The 21,814-nt window shown below is 36.4% G+C and overlaps 1 pseudogene; it reads right to left on the bottom strand.

The window, feature by feature from the left end:
* Positions 1-13,706: 13,706 nt before the first annotated feature.
* LOC141493551 (nucleolin-like) lies at positions 13,707-14,968 on the bottom strand (annotated as a pseudogene).
* Between the last annotated feature and the right edge of the window lie 6,846 nt (positions 14,969-21,814).

Below are 21,814 nucleotides of genomic sequence, written 5' to 3'. Positions count from 1 at the left end.
TGGTACAGTGGATAGAGCACCTGGCCCTGGAGTCAGGAGTAGCTGAGTTCAAATGGGGCCTCAGACGCTTAATAATTACCTAGCTGTGTGGCCTTGGGCAAGCCACTTAACCCCATAGCCTTGCAAAAAAAAAAAATAATATTAGATCTTGGAATCACACCAATGCATACCTCTGAAATTCTGCCAATTCTATACAAATTTGAATACTTATTAATCTTTTGTTTACCTTTTAGTTTAAATCTTGGTTAATGTCTTCCAGACTAGGGGGGTTGAAATAAGGGAAGTATTTGTGTTTTGTTCCAGTGAAGTATCTGGTGATCATGGTCTGGCATCGATATTATGTACATTTTTCTTTTTGTATAATACTCTAAAGCTTGCCATAATAATTCAGAGAACCTGATAGGCATTCAGATGAGAAAACTTAAGGTTGAAGGAGATTCAACTATTTGTAAAACACAATATTACTAACAGCTAGAACTAATAATAATAGCATTTATATAATGCTTAATATAAGAAAATGAAGATATACAGAGGTTAAGTAACTTGCCCAGAGTAACACAACTATGATTCACCTAAGGTAAGATTTCAACTCAGTTAACTTTTTTTTTTTTTAGGTTTTTGGCAAGGCAAATGGGGTTAAGTGGCTTGCCCAAGGCCACACAGCTAGGTAATTAAGCTTCTGAGACAGGATTTGAACCCAGGTACTCCTGACTCCAAGGCCAGTGCTTTAGAGTCAGGAGTACCTGGGTTCAAATCCGGGCTCAGACACTTAAGAAGTAAACATTTTTCAGCTCAGAGTAGCTCAAGGACTTAGGAAGAAATTAATATTACCATTCTATTACAGGGCAAATTATGTTGGACCTCCAAGTCAGGAAAGAGCCACCTAGCCGCCCCTCAATTCAGTTAACTCTTTCCTGACTTGGAGGTCCAACATAATTTGCCCTGTAATAGAATGGTAATATTAATTTCTTCCTAAGTCCTTGAGCTACTCTGAGCTGAAAAATGTTTACTTCTTCCTCACAGTTTTGGAGCACTTTGCCCTTGTTTTACCTCTAACAGTTTAAAATACTTTTATGACCACTTGGATGCTTTTATTGAAATGCTAATGATAGCTATGCCTAACAACGATAAATCATATTTATCTTTAGTTGTTCCCATTTTTTTCTTCACTGGAATGACTCCTTTTTATATCTTCACAATTTCATTAACTTTTCCCTTGGAATTTTAGATCTTGGGATCATGCCAACGAATACCTTTGAAATTCTGCCAATGCCAGTTCTATACAAATTTGAATACATACCAATCTCTTGTTTACCTTTTAGTTCAAAAGCATGGTTAAGAAAGGAACTACATTTATGTTTTCTGTTAGGGAGTTGAAATAAGGGAAGTATTACTCAAATTACACAGTGCTTTACAATTTTCAGGGTTTTACAGATTTTAATGGATAACTAATAGAACATGAATGTCACAACATTATAGAGAAGTTTGACCCCAAAGAAAAGACACTTAACCCAAGACTTTTGTAGAGATAAGTATGGGATGAGTTTGGGAAGGATTTACAAGTTTGGAACACAGCAAAAATGTCAGATTTTGGAACATTACATATAATGTCAGATTTTTTCCACTGGACTGAGAGAAATGAATATTTCTTATATTAATAACCAATTTTTATTGGGGAGATCCAGGATTTTTCCCCCTATTTCATCATTCTCTTCCAGGTCAAATCAACCCCAGAAGAATAAGATTGATAGATTGGATTTAACATTCTCCTCAATCTTGTTCAAACTCCACCCAACAGGAGGAACCTGTAGTGTCCTACTCCAGCTTTGATGAGGGAGTGAGATAGACAAATCAATTAGGAAGGAGTAAAAGAACTGCCTTGCTGCTGTGAATGAAGTACCAATAAGTGAGGTTAGATAAATGAATTTGTGCTGTTTCCAATCAGCATGATTGTAAGATTACTACTAATTTTATTTAGTAGTGAGAGCCATATAGTAGAGGCAGATAGTGACTGAACTTTGGTGAAAGAAAAATGGCAACAGGGCCTCAGGCTGAAGGAGGTAGAAAGTGAAATCAGAGACAGTAAATAACTTAAAGTACTGAGGGATAAAAGGAATGGAGGTCTTTTTGTTTTGGAGTTTATTTTGAGTTTTACAATTTCCTCACCATTCTTGCTTCCCTCCCCCCACCCCCCACAGAAGGCATTCTATTAGTCTTTATATTGTTTCCATGGTACATTGATCTCAGTTGAATGTGATGACAGAGAAATCATATCCTTAAGGAAGAAAAATAAAGTATGAGATACCAAAATAAGATAACGGGTTTTTTTTCTAATTTGAAGGTAATAGTCTTTGGTCTTTGTTCAAAGTCCATAATTCTTTCTCTGGATACAGATGGTATTTTCCATTGCAGATATCCCAAAATTGTGCCTGATTGTTGCACTGATGGAATGAGCAAGTCCATCAAGGTTGATCATCTTCCCCATGTTGTTAGGGTTTACAATGTTTTTCTGGTTCTGCTCATTCATCTCAACATCAGTTCATGAAAATCCTTCTAGGCTTCCCTGAATTCCCAACCCTCCTGGTTTCTGATAGAACAATAGTGATCCATGACATACATATATACCACAGTTTGTTAAGCCATTCCCCAATTGAAGGACATTTACTTAATTTCCAATTCTTTGCCACCACAAACAGGGCTGCTATAAATATTTTTGTACAAGTGATGTTTTACCTTTTTTCATCATCTCTTCAGGGTATAGACCCAGTAGTGGTATTGCTGGGTCAAAGGGTATGCACATTTTTGTTGCCCTTTGGGAATAATTCCAACTTGCTCTCCAGAAAGTTTGGATGAATTCACAGCTCCACTAACAATGTAATAGTGTCCCAGATTTCCCACAACCCTTCCAACAATGATCATTGTCCTTTCTGGTCATATTGGCCAGTATGAGAAGTGTGAGGTGGTATCTAGGAGATGCTTTAATTTGCATTTCTCTAATAAGTGATGATTTGGAACAATTTTTCATATGACTGTGAATTGCTTTGATTTCCTCAGCTGTAAATCGCCTTTGCATATCCTTTGACCATTTGTCAATTGGGGAATGGCTTGTTTTTTTGAAAATTTGACTCAGTTCTTTGTATATTTTAGAAGTGAGTCCTTTGTCAGAAATACTAGTTGCAAAAATTGTTTCCTAATTTGCATTTCTTTTGATCTTGGTTATGGTGGTTTTGTCTTTGCAAAAGCTTTTTAATGATTGGAGGTCTTTATGAAGACAAGGTAGGGGAGTAGAATAGGAAGAGGTGAAATGATAGGAGGTTGTGCTGGGAGAGGAAAATATCAGTTTCTAAATAGGGAAATAGAAAAAGGAACTCAACCTAGACAACCAATTAATCAACAAACATTTATTAAGTACTATTCTTCTATTCAAGGTACTCTGAATAGGTTATCACACCCTTACCTGGGTTGCTCTGCCCAATGGAATATCAATTTAAAATTTTTGATCTTTGAAACTTGGAAAGATATCTTGAAGTTTACTGACCTCGAATCACTCTGGTTCTCATGAACTGACCAATAGTAAGTTCCAGTCCAAGCTCCATATAGTCATTGTTTGGGACCTGATTGATTCAGAGTGAATGTAAATACTTTTGTTTCTGTTTTGACCAGGAAACCCTGAGGGTTTTCCCCTCCCAGAATGATTTTTTAAATTGTTTTTTGAATTTTACAATTTTTCTCCCAATCTCTCTTCCCTCCTCCCCACCCCCACTCCCCATAGAAGGCAGTCTGATAGTCTCTACATTGTTTCCATGCTATACAGTGATCAGAATGATTAAAAAAAAACATTTTGGACTAGGTAAAAAAGGTCATTCTTTGCTTTATTTCTTTTTTACCTAGATTAGATCTCTGAGTGGGCATTGCCTCAGTCAAACCTAAGCTGAAAAAATTCAAGGTCTCCTACAGCATCCAGGGTCATCTCCTAGTCTCAGATTGCCCTGGAGGAGAAAGTAAGTCTGATATCTTTGAACAGCCTCCCTCACTTAAATCTAATTACTTACATGTTATGACATTACCTCCTTTTTGGAGGTCATAGTCCTCTTGGAGGACAAACAGCAAAACTGCTTAGAGCTTTGGGATGGTTTGAGAGTAAGAGTGATACAAAATCAGGTCCTCCAGTCTCTTAATAAAATAGGTTCACCTCTTATTATAATATTTATTCTTCTCAATTGTTAACCAGTCAGAGTTGATTGCCATCTGTCAGGAAAACCCAATGTACCAAGGGCATATAAGAATCAATAGGCTATTATGATCATCTTTGGTTTAACAGCTAAAGAACCCTTTTAATATTGCCACCCATATCCGGATGTGGGCTTTTTTTTTGCCTTCATCACCTCATTCCTGGGCTATCAAAATATTTATCTGGTTGGTCTCCTTGCCTTTGGTTTCTCCTCAGTTCAATTCACCCTACACTTAGCTGTCAAATTGATCTCCCTAAAGCACAAATCTAATCTAATTTCCAAGATAAAATATAAAATCATTTATTTGGCTTTAATAAACTTTTAATAACCTAACCTTTACCTTTCCATCTCCTTATACTTTGCCACTAGTGACTGACATTGGCCTCCTTGCTATTTCTTGAACAAGACACTCTATTTCCCAACTCTAGGAATTTTCATTGGCTGTCCCATATCATAAATGCTCTCTCTCTCTCTCTCTCTCTCTCTCTCTCTCTCTCTCTCTCTCCTTCTCCTTCCTTGTTTTCATTTTTAATTTTTTTTGTATCCCTAGCAGGTATAGTGCCTCACATATTGTAGAGGGCCAGCCCCAGGGAGTGATATACACATATCCTTGGTGATCTTCCTCAGACATGTATGGATATTGCTCATTGTAGGGATCCATTGGCTCACTAGTCAACCCTGACCTAGGATAATCTGTGGCTCCTGGGGTGGTTGTAAAAGGTTTCTTTGATGGAGAAGTATGCATATTTTTAAGAACAAATATTGTACATTTACCCAGGAAATTGTGAAACTGGGTATCCTTTAACCAGTCATTCCTGAGATAAGTTTTTGCTATAAAAAGTCTGAGTTTCCAAAAATAAAGTTGGTAGATTTTCATTTCTGAACTTTTTTTGTTTGGATATGTTTGTTTACCTGGCCTAACCCTTGGAAATTCATGTCTAGACCCACACCAGAGCTATTGCGGGTGATAACATATTAAGTAATTTTCAGTTGTGTTGGACTTTTTGAGATCTCATTTGGGGTTTTCTTGGCAGAGATAATGGAGGGGGGCAAGCAGGGTAAAGTGACTTGTTCAGGGTCACCCAGCTAATAAGTATCTGAGACCAGCTTTGAACTTAGGAAGATGAATTTTTCTGACTCCAGGGTCAGCACTTTACCCACTAAAACACTACCTACTTGGCAAATAGTTGGTACTTAATAAATGTTTATTGAATGGAATTGAATTTTCCACTCCTGGTTTCCCTGGCTTCCTTCAAGTCTCAGCTAAAATCTCATTTTTTGCAAAAAGGATTTCCTTGTCTTCCTTAGTTTTAGTGTCCCCCCACTTATACTGTATATATATATATATATATATATATATATATATATATATATATATATATATATATATATATATCTTGTTTGTGTGTTTAGCTGCTTGCATGTTTTTTTTTTTCCCCACCATTAATTAGACTATGAGTTGCTTGTGGGTAGGGACTGCCTTGCCTTATTTTGTTTTTCCAGAGTTTAGCTGGGTGCCTAGAAGGACCCTCTCCAGTCATCCTGATTCATATCTGGTCACTGTGAAGCCTCTAGCTACTTGAGTTCGGATCTGCCTATGAGGAATCATTATTCAGACTCAGAAGAGAAAGGGTGGAAATAAAACAAAAATTTATTTTTATTTGTTTTTTATTTTTAGTAAGGCAATGGGGTTAAGTGACTTGCCCAAGGCACACAGCTAGGTAATTATTATGTCTGAGGTCATATTTAAATTCAGGACCTCCTGTCTCCAGGGCCAGTGCTTATTCACTGTACCACCTAGCTGCCCAAGACAAAAATTTAGTAAAAGAAGTTACAACACATAGGAAGGGATAGGGAGAGAGAGAGAGAGAGAGAGAGAGAGAGAGAGAGAAAGAGAAAAGAACAGTCAAGCATTGTTGGCTTGACCACAGGTCAGAGAAGACTGTGGCCCTGAGTGGGAGTTCAACCTAGATTTTTATGTCTTGCCTCTCATCCAGTGGGCAAAGATCTGGAATTAGGTAGAAGGTGAAGGTTACAAAATTTACATTAAACAATGAATCAATGGTACATCAAGAATGGTGATCACCACCCAATTTGACAAGATTAGCAGCCTTTAAGATTACAGATTTAGTTTCTGCTATATTCATGGTTCTCTATTCCATGGTAGTAAATTTACATCTCAAGAATAGGTAGTAGTCAACTTACATCTCCATCCAATTTCTTTCTGTTACATTCACAATTCTCTTCATCTTTCCCTTGCATCAACTGGACCCAGATAGCTTCTGAGGAGAAAATGAGTCTGGTGACTTTGCACAGCACCCCCTCACTGAAATCCATTTACTTGCACATTATGGCATCACCTCTCTGATGTCAAGGTCTTCTTTGAGAATGAAGGACAAACAATAAACATCAACTGTGTCTCCTTATATAAAGCTTAAATACCCCCATTTATGCCATATTTGGGACTTTGATTTTATATTCTGATTATATTCTGATAGGATATGAAGAGTACCCTTATCTTGGGTACTTACTGTCCCACTGACACCAATCTGAAGATGATTGATTGAACCATGATTGATATTGATCAGAGTTGTATCCTTGGATGCGGCCTTTCAAGAGCAACTACATCTGTGGAAAGAATGGAGCGAACCAGAGTTGAGAGACAAATATAGGAAAAGGATTAAAGACACTCAGAGTCTATTTTATGGATAAAAATCTATAGCAATTGTAAAACAACAGAGGAATTCCTGGACTAGTCCTTCTGCAAAGGAATTCATCATAAATGCTCAGATCTGGGAAGAAGGAAAAGAATTCTAGGACAAGTGAACTATGGAGCCAAGGAGAAACGGGACATAGCCAAGGCCTGGAGGAGAAAACTGGAATCTTGTCCTTTATAAATTCTTGAATTAGGTATGGAAAAGGGATTGATTCTTTAGTGACCCAATTGCTTTCCCAATTTAGGGAGGGGGCTTCAACCAGTTGGTGGTACTCAAAGCTTGGAGGGATTCACAGGTGGAAAAAGGGTCTATTCTCTACACAAAATGCTTTCTCCTGGGAGCTGGAGAGGAAGAAGAGTAGTCTTGACTGCTTATGAGCTTCACCCAAATCTTGTGTTTCACATTTATCTGAGAAGGAAAGAAAATGTTTCCTTTTATTTATTCTAATATTATCATGCTTGCATGAGAGTCCAGGGTCTCTTCTCCTTTACTGTAAAGATCTACAATAGACCATGTTCTATTCTTTTCAGGGAAGACCCTGTTTAGGAGATGTGATCCAAAGAGAGTGATTTGGGAGAAGCCTGCTTCCCTCACAAACCTGAAGGTCTCCTATGTACATCTAGAATGGGACATTGGGTCATGGACTACATCTGCATGCAAAAATTAAGGAGGAAGATGTGAGTTTTGTTTTAGTAGTTGTATAATTGAATTGATTACTGTTAAGTCTAATAACAAGAGTTTGGACTATTTAGCGGTTTAAAAGTTCATAAAGTACTTTATTTACTGTGACCACATGAAGGAAGTAGTGAAAGCAATGTTATTCCTATTTTGTATTGTGCTAGAGATGAAACAGGATGGGGGAAATGACCTGCTTATGTTCATAAAACTAATAAATGATGAAACAAAGACTTAGGCTACAGTCTTCCAATTTTACATCTAGACTTGGTTATGATGTCTCTTTAAGGAAGACATTATACAGAGACTGAATTTATAATAATGCTTTCGTGTATTGAAGCAATTCAGTCTAATAATAATGATGATAATAGTAGTGATAATAATAATATAGCACTTTGTTTGTAAAGCACCTTATGTTATATCATTTGATCCTCACCATGACCCTGGAAGGCAAGTGTTATTATCATCTCTTGTGTAGATGAGAAAATTGAGGCTGACAGAGGTTAAGTAACTTGCCCAAAGTTCCACAGCTAGTAAATAAATTCCTATGTTAGGATTTGAACCCAGATCTATCTGACTGCAGGTTTAGCACTCCAATTACCTGCCTCTAATTTAACAGAGAGCATAGGATCTACTTTGGGCAAGAATGGCAACCTAAGCAAAAGATCAGAGATGAGAGACACAGCCCCTATAGCTGGGGGAGAGTGAGTGCTGCTTCCAAATATTCAATGATTCTAATATTTGAAAAGTATTATAGAAAATTAATTTGATTTCAAAAAGAATAGAATGGTTTTCAAACCCATTTTGATGTCCTCCATGTTTTCTCTAACATAACAGTCATCAGTTTTTAATGAAAAACCACTGAGATGGAAGAAAAAATGACTACTTTGGTGAACTAAATTCAATTGTTACTAAGGAAGAAAAATTATTAGACCCCTGATAATTCAGGGACAACTTTGCAAAATAGTCAGGGTGAGAGAAATTCTGTTGAAATACACAATGGACTTATTATCCAGGTGACATTGGATAACCTAAAACTGAGTGTTAATTTCTTCATGGACAGTAAAATAAGAGTGTTGATCTAAATGACCTTTAAGGCTCTAAGACTTAATTTATAACTTTGGGAACCCTACATCTTGGTTAGAAGTGAGGAACAGAAGAGAACTTGTGGAAATCAAGGTTCTGGTTCCTGAAAATGATAAAGGTATTAGTAACATTATATTGGGCTATAGAAAAGGAAAAACAAGAATTCAGCATTATAAAAAATTCTGCATTATAAAATTATGAAATAATTCCTTATCTCTAGTCTGTGCAATCTTACTGGTTTGAATTGATTTTATGTACTAAATGGGAACTTTCAAATAGATAGGCTTCTTTCAAATATTTATATTTAGAGGGTTTGTGGGTGGAGAAATATGTAAAAGACAGAACATCAGATTTTTTGTAGTCAGACGGGATAGGGTAGGAATGAGGAGATGGAGTAACTGTTATAAGAAGCCTAGAGATTCTGTCTATGGTCTGAGGAATCCTACCTAGAATGAAGGGGTTACCACAATAAAGCTAAGGGGGATAATATCATATACCCTCAGGGTCAGAAGGAAAAGCAAATTCTCCAAATCAATAAAGGTTCTTTGCCAATATATTCAGGCTGTCTTGATATTCATCTGTGCATTCCAGCCAAGCAGGGCACAAGGGGAATGATGGGCATTTGTTCCATAATCTACAGTTTCACCAAATTGCAATTCTATGTCCAATATTAAATACTGTAATAGAATTCTGTGGTTACATCACTGACCACTCTCTCTCTTGTCCACTTAGATTCTTACCTATCTCATCTTCCTCTCTCACTTAGAATTTACCATCTTCCACTTATATATCACTCATTATCTTTTCTAGTTACAAACCACTCACTTTTTAAAATCACAAAAGCAAAGAACTTTAGTTGTAAAAGAGACATTAAAGACCACCTATTCCTAACCTTCATTTTATAAGTAAGGTAACTAAAGCCCAAAGAGGCTGAATATTTGAGTGATATGAGCTAAGGTCACAATAGAATCAATCTATTCTACTTTTTTTTGAGTGTTTATATTTAAATATGTATTTATTTGTGCAATTCTGCATGAATTGCAGCTTGATCATCCAATGTCTAATGTTCTCTGTGTACATGTTATATATTATAGCCAGTAGAATATGACTGTTGAGGATAGGGTCTGTTTAACTTTTGTCTTTGGTGTCTTTATCACAGTGCTTTGTACAATTAGACATTTAATAAATATTAATAGAATTTAATTGCATGTGTTTAGGTATACAGTTACGTCATTTTTACACTTATTATGGGTAGATATTATTTGTAGGTATATGTTGCCTGTCAGGGTTAAGAGTACATGAATCTGAGTTAAATATTGTATTACAGATGTTCCATATACAAAATTCTGAATTGTATGTGTAAATGTTATTATTTATAGGGGGATGAAATCTGTGGATGTTAAAATGTATGTATCTGAGTTTAAGTACATACCATAGATGTTCCAGATTTATGAATATAGAACCAGAAATTGTAGATGATCTGCACATATAATAGCCAGCATTTATAGAGATGTTAAGATTTGCAAAGTATTTTACAGATAATATATATTTAATTTAATCCTCAGAGCCGTCCTAGAAGGTAGGTATTATTAGTATCTCCATTTTATAGGTGAGGAAAATGAAGTTAAACAGGATTAAATGACTTGCCCAGGATGACTACTGCAGGCATTCCTATTACTAGATAAAATTCTCTGTGTGACTACCTCAGAGCTTGTCCTTTTGCCATTCAAAGCTTACATATCTTTCCTTACCCCCACTCTTATTGAAGCTCCCTACTCCATCAGAGATCACAACCATTTTAACAATCCTCAGCCATCTTGCCACCAGATTTTCCAACCTTTTGAATTCTCTACTCCTGGAGCCATTGTGCAATTTGAATAAGATCTTTTGCTTATATGTAAACACACATACATTTTATATGTATTTGTATATCTATAGCTATGTGTAGATCTATATATAAATACATATACATATATACACACATTAATCTGTGAGTTTATTGACATGGCTCCCCCTTCCAACAGAGTATTTGCTAATCCAACTGTTTTTTGTGACTCTTGTCCATGGCCTCCTAAAAATCCTCAATAAGAAAGCCACCTAAAGAATCTGGGGTCTGTTCTCTAGTTCTTTTTTCCTTTTTTAAGTTTTTTCATGAATTTTTTTTTTACCTTTTGAACATTTATTGATTACTTCTATTTTGTGACAGATCTCTTGTAACAAATTAAAACAGTTAAATAAAACTAATAATACAGAGACCTCATCTGAAAGTACATAAAATAAACATTTCACATCTGTAGAAATACCCCCCCCAACCTGGCACACAGCCCCTCTATTTTTTTTATCTGTTTTCTCTCCCTTTTCCCCAACCCCGCCTTGGCAGGGAAGTAAAAGTAAAGTACTTAAAAGTACTTAAACTCAGATACATACATTTTAACATCCACAGATTTCATCCCCTTATAAATAATAACATTTACACATACAATTCAGAATTCTGTATTCATAAATATGGAACATCTGTAATACAAATACTTCTTTTTAACAAATATATATGTTAAGCAAAACAAAATTCTTTCAATGGATATACTTATATATACAAATACATGCAAACACACATATATATATATACACACACACACACACACACACAGAAATATATGTTTCATTCTGTACTAAAAACCTCTGTTTCATTTTCACTTTTCTGGAATCATTGTTCATTGTATATTATAATCATTGTTCTTGCAGCTTTCAAAGTTGTTATTACAATGTTGTTATTGTATAAATTGTTTTCTTAGTTCTACTCATTTCATTTTTCTTCAGTTTATAAAAGTCCTAAAATTGTTCAATTTAATAATATTTGTTATCATATAAAGTGTTCTTCTGGTTCAGTTTATATTATTTCATGTCTTTTTAAAAATTTTTTAGTTTTTGCAAGGCAATGGGGTTAAGTGGCTTGCCCAAGGCCACACAGTTAGGTAATTATTAAGTGTCTGAGGCTGGATTTGAATAGAGTCTGAGTGTCTTTAATCCTTTTCCTATCCACTGCACCACCTAGCTACTCCTATTTCATATATCTTTATGTGGCTTTTGAAAAAAACACAAGAAAATCTATTTATTTTTTTATAACACAATAGCCGCTTAGTCATTCAGTCATGTCTGATGTTCTTCATGACCTTGTTTGGAATTTTCTTAGAAAAGATAATGGAGTAGTTTGCCATTTCCTTCTCAGTGCATTTTACAGTTGAGGAACTGAGGCAAACAGGATTAAGTGACTTGCTTGAGAGTACAACTAGTAAGTGTCTCAGGCTAGGTTTGAACTCAGAAAGAAGAGTCTTCAGGCCAAATACTCTATCTACTGCACCACACAGCCCCATTTCTTACAACCTATTCAGACTATCCAATTGCTAGACATTCTTGTGAGTTCAAATTTTTTGCCTTCAAAAAACACCTGCTATAGGGGTGGCTAGGTGGCGCAGTGGATTGAGCACCAGCCTTGGAGTCAGGAGTACCTGGGTTCAAATCCAACCTCAGACACTTAATAATTACCTAGCTGTGTGGCCTTGGGCAAGCCACTTAACCCCATTGCCTTGAAAAATCTAAAAAAAAAAATACCTGCTATAAAAATTTTTTGTACCTGGTTGTGTGTCAATGGAACATACCTACTGGCAATCCTATGCTCTTGTTCCTTGAATTTCTATCTCTTTATCCTTCTATACATCTCTCTGAAGACATTCTTAATGCTGCTTCTCCACAACTTTAATTTTTCTGATTTAACTCAGCTTTGAAGGATATTGTTTTAAGGAACAAACTTTTTTTCTTTGTTTTTTATAATATTACATTCTAACCATTTTTTTTTGGTTTTCTCATAAATGAGGATTTCTCATTGAGGTATAAAATTCTTTTTCTTGGCTTTCCATAGTATTTGTTGTTATACATTGTGTTTTTTAATTTTGACCACAATGTGTCTTGATAAGTTAAACTTGGAATTTCACTACAACAGTATCCTTTGGATACTACCTATAAGCCTGTTGATTTTGGTTTCTATTCCTTCAGTTTTTTTTTTTTTGGCAAGGCAATGGATTTAAGTGACTTGCCCAGGGTCCCACAGTTAGGTAATTATTAAGTGGCTGAGGCTGGATTCAGTATTTGTTTTGTTTTTGTTTTTTTTTTCTTAATCCTTCTGTATTGTTCTCTAAAGTAAGTTATTCCGGATTGTTGTTTCATTATGCTCATCTGGAAGATATTTCTAATTTTTCCCCCCAGTTTTTTTCCCCCCAGTTTAGGCTCTTTTAATATGTGTTAAGTTAGGTTGCTGAAGTAGGAACGAGGGGAAAACATTTTTAGTTTTGCAGCCAGAATAAAGGATAAAAACAAATCAAAAAACCCCTACAGATATTTGTATGGGAATTGCCTTGAGTTTATAATGTACAAGGGATATAACATTATAAACTTAAGGCAATTCATAGACCAAAAAGGTTAACTCCCACATTTATCACCCATCTCTGTAAAAAGTTTATATGCAATATCCATCTAGTCAAAACAAACGTATTCTGGGGGTGGCTAGGTGGTGCAGTGGATAGAGCACCAGTCCTGGAGTCAGGAGTACCTGAGATCAAATTTGGCCTCAGACACTTAATAATTACCTGCCTATGTGGTCTTGGGCAAGCCACTTAACCCTATTTGCCTTGCAAAAACCTAACCCCCCCAAAAACTAATGTATTCTGTCCCTCAAAAGGTTATTCAGGTGTTTCCAAGAAGACCTTTGAATTACATGTTTGTCTTGAAATGACCTCAGATGGCCCTGTCAATTATTACACAAAGGATAAAATCCTCAGAGTCTATCAAATAGCAGGGGAATGAGAATGGGGAGGAGCTATTCAAACTTTATTTTCTTTCCTTGTGGCTTGTTGTGTCCTCTTCCTCCTCAGCATCCTCAGAAACTACCCTGACTGTCACAGTTTCCTTGGTCTTTGTCACCAGAACCCCTTTTGCCAGCTACCTAAATCTCCATTACCACCACTGCTACAACTGCCATGGAGTTCTCCAAAGCCACTGGGCTTGGCCTAATTATTTTGTTATTTTGTTTCCATTGATCTTCCATAGTCTCTTCCATAATTTTAGCATCTACTTTTAGGTTGAAGAACACAAAACTGAAACCTTTAGATGGCTCTGTCTCTCAATCTAACTATCTTGGCACCAAAAGAGCTATAAAATGAATCTAAAATGAAAATAGTGTTTCTACTGTTGTGTCTTCTGACAGATCTTTGAAAAAGTTTTGTAGGACTTGCTCCTTAGTATTACATTTAGTTGCCTTTTGTCCCTTTATCTCCAACCTAATCACTCTGCCTTCAATTTCTTTATTGTTATAAGAATTCAAAGTTTCGTTTGCATCTTCTGCAGAAGCAAATTCAATAAATGCACATCCTTTAGGTTTAACTTGATATTTTGGGTCAAACTGATCAATGTTGCCTTCTTAAAGACTTCCTGATGACTTTCTTCAGTGGTGCTATAGGTGAGGCTATGCAGCACCAGTTTGAGGCTTGCTGTTATTCTCCCTTCATGAATTATTCTGCCTATTTCTTGAATTCTCTTATTCTTGACTTTTCTCCCTTGTGTAGTCCACGATGATCACCCAACCATCAACCTTGGCCCTCAATTTCTTTTCCTAGGACTTGTTGACATTTGCTTCTGTCTTATATTTTAATGCCAACAATTCTTTTGGGCGACCCTTTCTTAGTGCAGATCAGCCTAACAATATCATCTTCAAACACTTTCTTATACTCTTCCTGAGTTATTTCAGAAGGCAGATTCTTGATGAAGATTGTCTTTGTGACTTCACTTTTTTGTTTACTTTTGTCTTTTCCAATTTCATTTTAGAGTCAAGGACTTTGGAGTCACTGAATTCCAGAGTCTTTTCCATTTCTTTAGTTGATTCTTAGGCAAACAGACAATTCAGTATCAATGTGAATATCTGCATTTACAACTTTTTTATTTTGTGTAAAGAAATTTATGATGCCAGTTTTCATTCCAGTTACCAACAAAGATACTGAAGTTTGTAGATGCCTCAGCTTCCAATTTCTGCTTCTTGGTTTTGGGAGTTTTCTGTTTTCCCATTTCCTTTTTCTTCTTCCCTAGTGCTTCTTTGATAGGCACTTCTTCCTCCAACTCATTTTCTTCCTTCTCATCTTTATCTTCCTCCTTCCATCCTCCTCTGCTTCCTTGTCTTTCCCATCTTATCAGAGGCAGCTCTCCCCAAAGCATCATACTATACTTTCCAAAAGATATTCACATTCTCAGCTTCTTCCCCTCATTACTATTATCTTCATTATCTTAAGAATCTTGTTTGACTGCAGTGGGTCCCATTTTTGTTCCTATGGGAGGTCAATTTCTTCATCCTTTTCATCTTAATGTCCTCTTTCTTAGCATCCTTCCATTTTTTGTCCCTTTTGTTGAGGGGTGAGGGGACTGTTGCTTTAGCTGGAGTGGCTTCCTTCTTGTCTGGTGAGATGGTAGCTTTCTTGGGGTAGGCCCCCCCCCCTTTTTAGGTTTTTGCAAGGCAAATGGGGTTAAGTGGCTTGCCCAAGGCCACACAGCTAGGTAATTATTAAGTGTCTGAGACCGGATTTGAACCCAGGTACTCCAGGGCCAGTGCTTTATCCACTATGCCACCTAGCTGCCCTGGTAGCTCCTTTCTTGGTAGGGCCACAGTTGCCTTCTTACTGTTTTTTTGGCAGGTGTGGTGGCAACAACTTTTTTGGCTGGAGATACCTTCTTTACTCATATAGCCACCACTTTCTTGGCCTTCTTCTGTGAGATCACAACCTCTTTTCCACTGTTTTTCCCTTCATCTTTTGACATGTTTTTACCTGTCCTGTCTTCTCTCTCCTTGAGGGAAGAATTTTATTCTTAGTAGTATTCCTAAGCTTCACCATGGTTGGGGTATGGAAGTAGGGGAATGCAAAGAGGAATCTGCTCAAGAACAGGATTTTGCTTAGAGTATCTTTTTGCCTCTAATTTTCAAGCTTGATTCCACTGGATTATTGAGGTCTCATGTGTGCTTCTAATTTATTGCCTTATGATTTTGTTCAATTAATGTTTTTTTTTTTTTTAGGTCTTTTGCAAGACAGTGGGCTTAAGTGGCTTGCCCAAGGCCACACAGCTAGGTAATTATTAAGTGTCTGAGGCTGGATTTGAACTCAGGCACTCCTGACTCCAGGGCTGGTGCTCTATCCACTGCACCACCTAGCCGCCCCTGAATATGCTGTTTTGATGTGTTTCTTCATTGTTCTAATTTGCTGCTCATTTGTCTTATTGATCTTTTCCTTGTTAACTTTATTTGTTCACCTTTTAAATCATTTTGTCAAGAATAGGATTTTCAATACTCTTCCCTTTGCTCCATTATGTTAATTCACAGTACTATTTTTCTCTATAGTTTATTTTGTGTGCCTCAAACAGGTTCTTTACTTGTTTTGACTGATTATTTTATTCTTTTTTTTTAGTATTTTTTTTGCAAGGCAAGTGGGGTTAAGTGGCTTGCCCAAGGCTACACAGCTAGGTAATTATTAAGTGTCTGAGACTGGATATGAATCCAGGTACTCCTGAGTCCAGGGCTGGTGCTTTATCCACTGTGCCACCTAGCTGCCCCTGATTATTTTATTCTTAAAAATAACCTTTTATTTAAAAATTTTTTTTTGCAAGGCAACGTGGTTAAGTAACTTGCCAAAGGTTACATAGCTAAGTGTCTGAGGTCAAATTTGAACTCAGGTCTTTCTGACTCCAGGGCCAGTGCTGTCCCTGAGCCTTTTTATGTCAAGAAGAAGCTTGGAGTTATAGGATTGTGAACTTAATCCTAGAAAAGACCTTAGGAAACTGTCTAAAATCCCCCTCTTTTTTTCTTTTCTTGTTTTTTTTTTTTTTTAGAGCTAAGGAAGCCCAGAGAGAATAAATCACTTGTCCAAGGAAAGCCCACAGTTTTTAAGCTGCAAAACTGGAATTCAAGTCAATGGTCAGAGGGTCTTAAGATGAAAAATGTTATCCATCTCCAGAGAAAGAACTGATGGAACCTGAATTTAGATGAAAGTATACTTTTAAAAATTTCTTATTTTTCTCTCTTTTTGGTTTGTGTTCTCTTTTGCAACATGACTAATTTGAAAATATGTTTTGCATATATGAAATGTTTTACATGACTACATTTGTTTAATCTATGTCAATGTTCTTGCCTTTTCTAGAAGGGGAGAGAGGAAGGAGGAGGGAACTTGGAAATCAAAAAGTATAAAATACTAATGTTAAAAATGTTTTTACTTGTGATTGAGAAAAAACAAAATGAAAACATTCTTAGAGTTAATTTCCCAAAGTTAGTTCAGCCTGCAGCCTGCTGACCCTGACATGCTGATGGAGTTCCTCTCTCCATCTGCCATGTTGGATCCTGTGGTGTGCCCCTTGATGCTAATTCTAGTCATGTATTCCTCATTTGTGCATCCTCCATGTATGCAGTCTTGTCAGACATATTCCTTCCATGTCTGCTCCTCCAAATGTTCTTTAGTTATGTTCACTCTTTCCACTGATAGTTTGTGTATATTTGTAGGAGAGTCTACTCCAGGTTATGGGGGAATATTCTATTGTAACTTTTGGTTGGAGGTTTGTGAGCTATGATTTTAAGTAGATGTAGACTTACAGAATGCTTCAAAGTTTTAGGAGCTTTTCTGAGGGGCCCAGATGTGAAAATGAATGTGTCAGATGCTACAACATAAAATACTCTTCCATATGCGTTCTTTTCTAGACAACTCCATGATGATGACAAACATCTTTGGCAAACATAGACCTTTCCATCTTATGCCTGGCTTGATATTTACAATAAGAGGCTCACTGTAAAAGTTATTTCTATTTTTATATCTTTCAAGGAATCTTTTAGAATTTTTGACATGTGCAGAGGAAACACATCGTTGGAGCAGAGTTTTTATGGAGGTCTATTTCTCTACCAAATCAAATATTTTTATAGTCATCTGACAATATGCATAGTGGGATATTGTATTGTTTATACTTTTCTGTCAATTTTGTGACTCTAAAGTTGTGGCTAGCTCTGGAAAACTGTTTGCAAAAATCTGCTGGCTCCCTTCTCATATCCCTACTTCAGTCAGGGATATCCCCTAACATATATGCAGATTATATTCATAAGGATTTTACAGAGTTGGGGAAATGAGTATATGGGTAAGTGGATATTGATAGTCTTATTCTCTTTCTTGAGTTATGATAATCATTGACTTGTTTGAGAAAAGATAAAAATTAATAATAAAAATAAAAAATTAAGAATATAAGTTAAAAAAATGACATTACATGATATTAAAACAACTCTAATTTGACCTTTCTGCAATGGCAATTGACCCAAAAATAGGAAATGAAGAAAGGGATATTGAATCAGATTATAACCATTTTAAGGGATCTTAACTTATGTAAATTGATTTTCATAAGAAGAAGAAGAAGCAACAGTATGACACAATAGAGGACTACTCTTAGAGTAAGAAAAACCTGGGTGCAAGTACTAGCTTTTTGAGTCAGACTATTGATGATACAAAGAGTTCAGACAGAAGTACATGTATCTTGGATAGATAATGACAACAGGTTACAATAAGATGCATAGCACTAGGCACCCTTTAAGTTTTAGATCTTTATCTATGGAAGGAGTGTCTTGCAGTAATGAAATCTTGGATGCAGGTCAAAATTACAAATAAATAACATTACCCACCAATTTCTGAGACCAAAGGAACACCAAGATAGTACTCAGTTCCTTCCCAAGCAGAGAGGTTTAGCAGCCAAGGGAAACACAAATTTTGAATGTAAAGTGCTTGTAAAATTTTTGCAGGAAAAAAAGATGGTGGAAGATCATGAGCAACACAACCTCCTAAAAGAGGAAGAATCAGTGGAAGAAATCTCAGAGACCTACCTAACTAAATTTCATAATCAAAAAGGAATTTAAGGATGAAAATGGAAGGAAGGGAAAATAGATGAAAAATGGAAAAGATCTATGAGTCTTTTTCATAACTAACTTTTTCTCTGTCAAGGAAAGTGAAACCACCACATTTGGACCCTAATGTGACAGCTCTGGTTGTGTTGCATAGAGATGTGAAAATGACATGGAATGAAACAGCTGGATTAGACTAACATACATATATATATAATATATGTATATTATATATATATGCAAGACAGGAGCCAACTAGTTTTGAATATACTAAGATAATTATTCTTAAAGTATATGAAGGGAGAGATATCTGGGGATCTTATGATTTTTTAAAAAGGTGTCCAAGTAAATATTAATAACAACCCATATGCCTACTTTCTAATCCCTATACATTTTTTATGAGAGAAGTCTAAACATGTATCAAGGGCATTTTGGATGAAGATATGAAATGGGAAAAGACAGATTTTTGCAAAAGCTATTCAGTAACAATGTTTTCAGTCATAGAATTGCTGAGAAGATTAGAGAATATAAGATCCCATTGTGTTTGTTTATTGACTCTATACACATACACATACACATAATATTGATCTGGTAGAGAAAACATAACCTTAAATGCTCTTCTCTAACAAGATTTCTTCTAAGCATGTATCAAAGTTAAACACAATTCCTTTAGAAAAGGAAACAATGGAAATAAATATTTTTGTTTTGATTTTTTTATTTTTGAATATTATTTTTTCCAATTACATGCAAATATTAGCTTTTTATTAACTTTCAAGTTCCATATTTTTCTAAGCACTTTCCTTTCCTTACCCCTCCCCATGACAATGAGTAATCTGATATAGGTCATACATGTACAGTCTTGATGGTCTTCTGATTATAAATGCTTGCAAATAGTATTTGCCACCCTCATGGAGCATGTCTAAGCAGAAGAGAAACTTCTCTATTGAGGTTCTCCAGACCTTCTGTTTTTGAATGAAACTGTATCAATTACATGGAGCCACAGAACATCAAAGAGCCTCCTAAATGATAATAAATCAAAAGATTCTGACAGAACTATCTTCACAGGAAAAGCCAAATCGATGAAGAGTACCTATTGTTCAGACTATGATATGAAGTTAGACCATGAATGATTCATAGAGCTCAAACATAAGAACATATATCTTGGACAGATATTGCTAATAGACAGTAACCTGGGCCTGGAATTGAAGAGAAGGAGGAGAGTGGAGGCAATTGCTTTTATGAATGGTAAAGTTCTTAGAGTGACCTCACACTTTTTCTCTGTAACATTTTTAAAAACACTAATGTTTTTCTAATATTATATGACTGTGGGTCATGGGCTATTATATAAATCTTCAAAAACTGAAATTGAAAATTATCTAAAGTCTATGCTAGGTACAATCAGGCTGTTGTAACATATTATAAATGAGTAATTATATAAGAGAAATAGTTTAAAAGGTACCATTCTAGAAATGTATTTTCAGGAAAAATGAGCCAGTTACATACATGATGGATAATCTATAGTTGGCCTATATTCTTCATAGATATCCCTCACAGTGTAAAGAGAACAAGAGAAAAGGAAAAAGTATTTTAAGCATATTGTGTGGCCCCTTGGCAAATTACAGGAGGACATGGGCAAGAGTCACACAAGATAGGCAAACAGAGTTAGACCATGATCTGCATCTCTAGAGGTAACATTTACATGGATGAGATCATAAATCCAATGAAATATTGTATTAGTTCTATGATTTTTTTCCCCTAAAGCATTCAGTATCTTCTTTGGAAATATCCGGAGAATCAATCCTTTAATAACCTCAAAACGTCACATCTAGCAACAAACCTCCTCTTTGTACGCTCCATCTTCTCCAGCTCATCTTTCCATCTTTATTTTCTTTCTTGGCATTTCTGTTTTCTTAGGCAGCACATTTGGTATTATTTTTTTAATTTATTTTTTTATTCCCATTTTGTACACATGTTTTTTTTTACATTAATAAAATATTCTTGTTTACAAATAAACAAAATACCCCTCCTCCCCCATGAATATAGATAGACTTGTTTGGGTGAAAAAGGTAAAGGGGAGAGAAAAAAATTAAAATTAAAAATAAAAGTAATAGTAATAATTGTAGGTATGGCCAGGTGGTGCAATGAACGAAGCACCAGCCCTGGAGCCACGAGCACCCGAGTCCATATCCAGCCTCATAAACCCAACAATCACCCAGCCGTGTAACATGCAAGCCACCCGATTCCCACTGCCCTGCAAAAACCAAAAAGAAGAAAAAAAAAGACCCAAAATAAAATAAAATAAAATAAAATAAAATAGTAATAATAGTAGGGGTGGCTGGGTGGCAGACAGAGCATTGGAACCTTGAGCAAGGAGCACCTGGGTCCAAATCCGGCCCCAGACACCCAAAGATCACCCTGCTGTGTGGCCCCAGGCAGGCCACCCAGCCCCACTTGCCCTGCACCCTCCCCCAAATAATAATAACAAAAGATATGCTTGAGTCTTTGTTCCAACACCAACAACTCTGTCATGGGTAGATCTCATTCTTTATGATAAGTCCATCACAAAAGTTACTTCCATATTTTTCCAATGTTGCCACTGCTGATTGCAGCTCCCTCCTTTCTTATTTCTCCACTACCATGTACTATATTTTCTCTCTCCTTTCACTCTGACTCTGCTGTAGGGTAGCTGAGTGGTGCAGTAGACAGATCCCTGGTCCTGGGGCCAAAAGGCCCCAATCCCCCCTTCCACCCCTTAGGCCCAGCATCCACCTGGCCCTATGGTCCCGGACAGGCCGTCCAATCCCAGCCCCTTGCAAGAAGTAAGAAAGAAAATGTGTTATATCTGACCACTCTCCCCCCATGGTCCATCCTCTCCTCCTCTATTCACATCCCCACCCCTTCCCCCTGCTCCCCCCTCCTTCTTACTCCAGATGTCTATACCCCATTGAGTATATAGGCTGTTTCCTCTCCTAGCCATCTCTGATGAGAGCAAAGGTTCCCTCATTCCCCCTGCCTCCCCCCTTCCATATCATTGCAATAGCTCATTGTAATAAAAAAAAATCTTATGTGAAATATCTTGGACTATTCCCCCTCTCCTTTTTCTTTCTCCCATTCCATTTCCCTTTTTTTCTATTGACTCCATTTTTACA

The sequence above is a fragment of the Macrotis lagotis genome, chromosome 7, assembly GCF_037893015.1.
Source record: "Macrotis lagotis isolate mMagLag1 chromosome 7, bilby.v1.9.chrom.fasta, whole genome shotgun sequence".
Lineage (NCBI taxonomy): Eukaryota > Metazoa > Chordata > Mammalia > Peramelemorphia > Peramelidae > Macrotis > Macrotis lagotis.
This window is presented reverse-complemented; position numbering and strand designations above follow the sequence as displayed.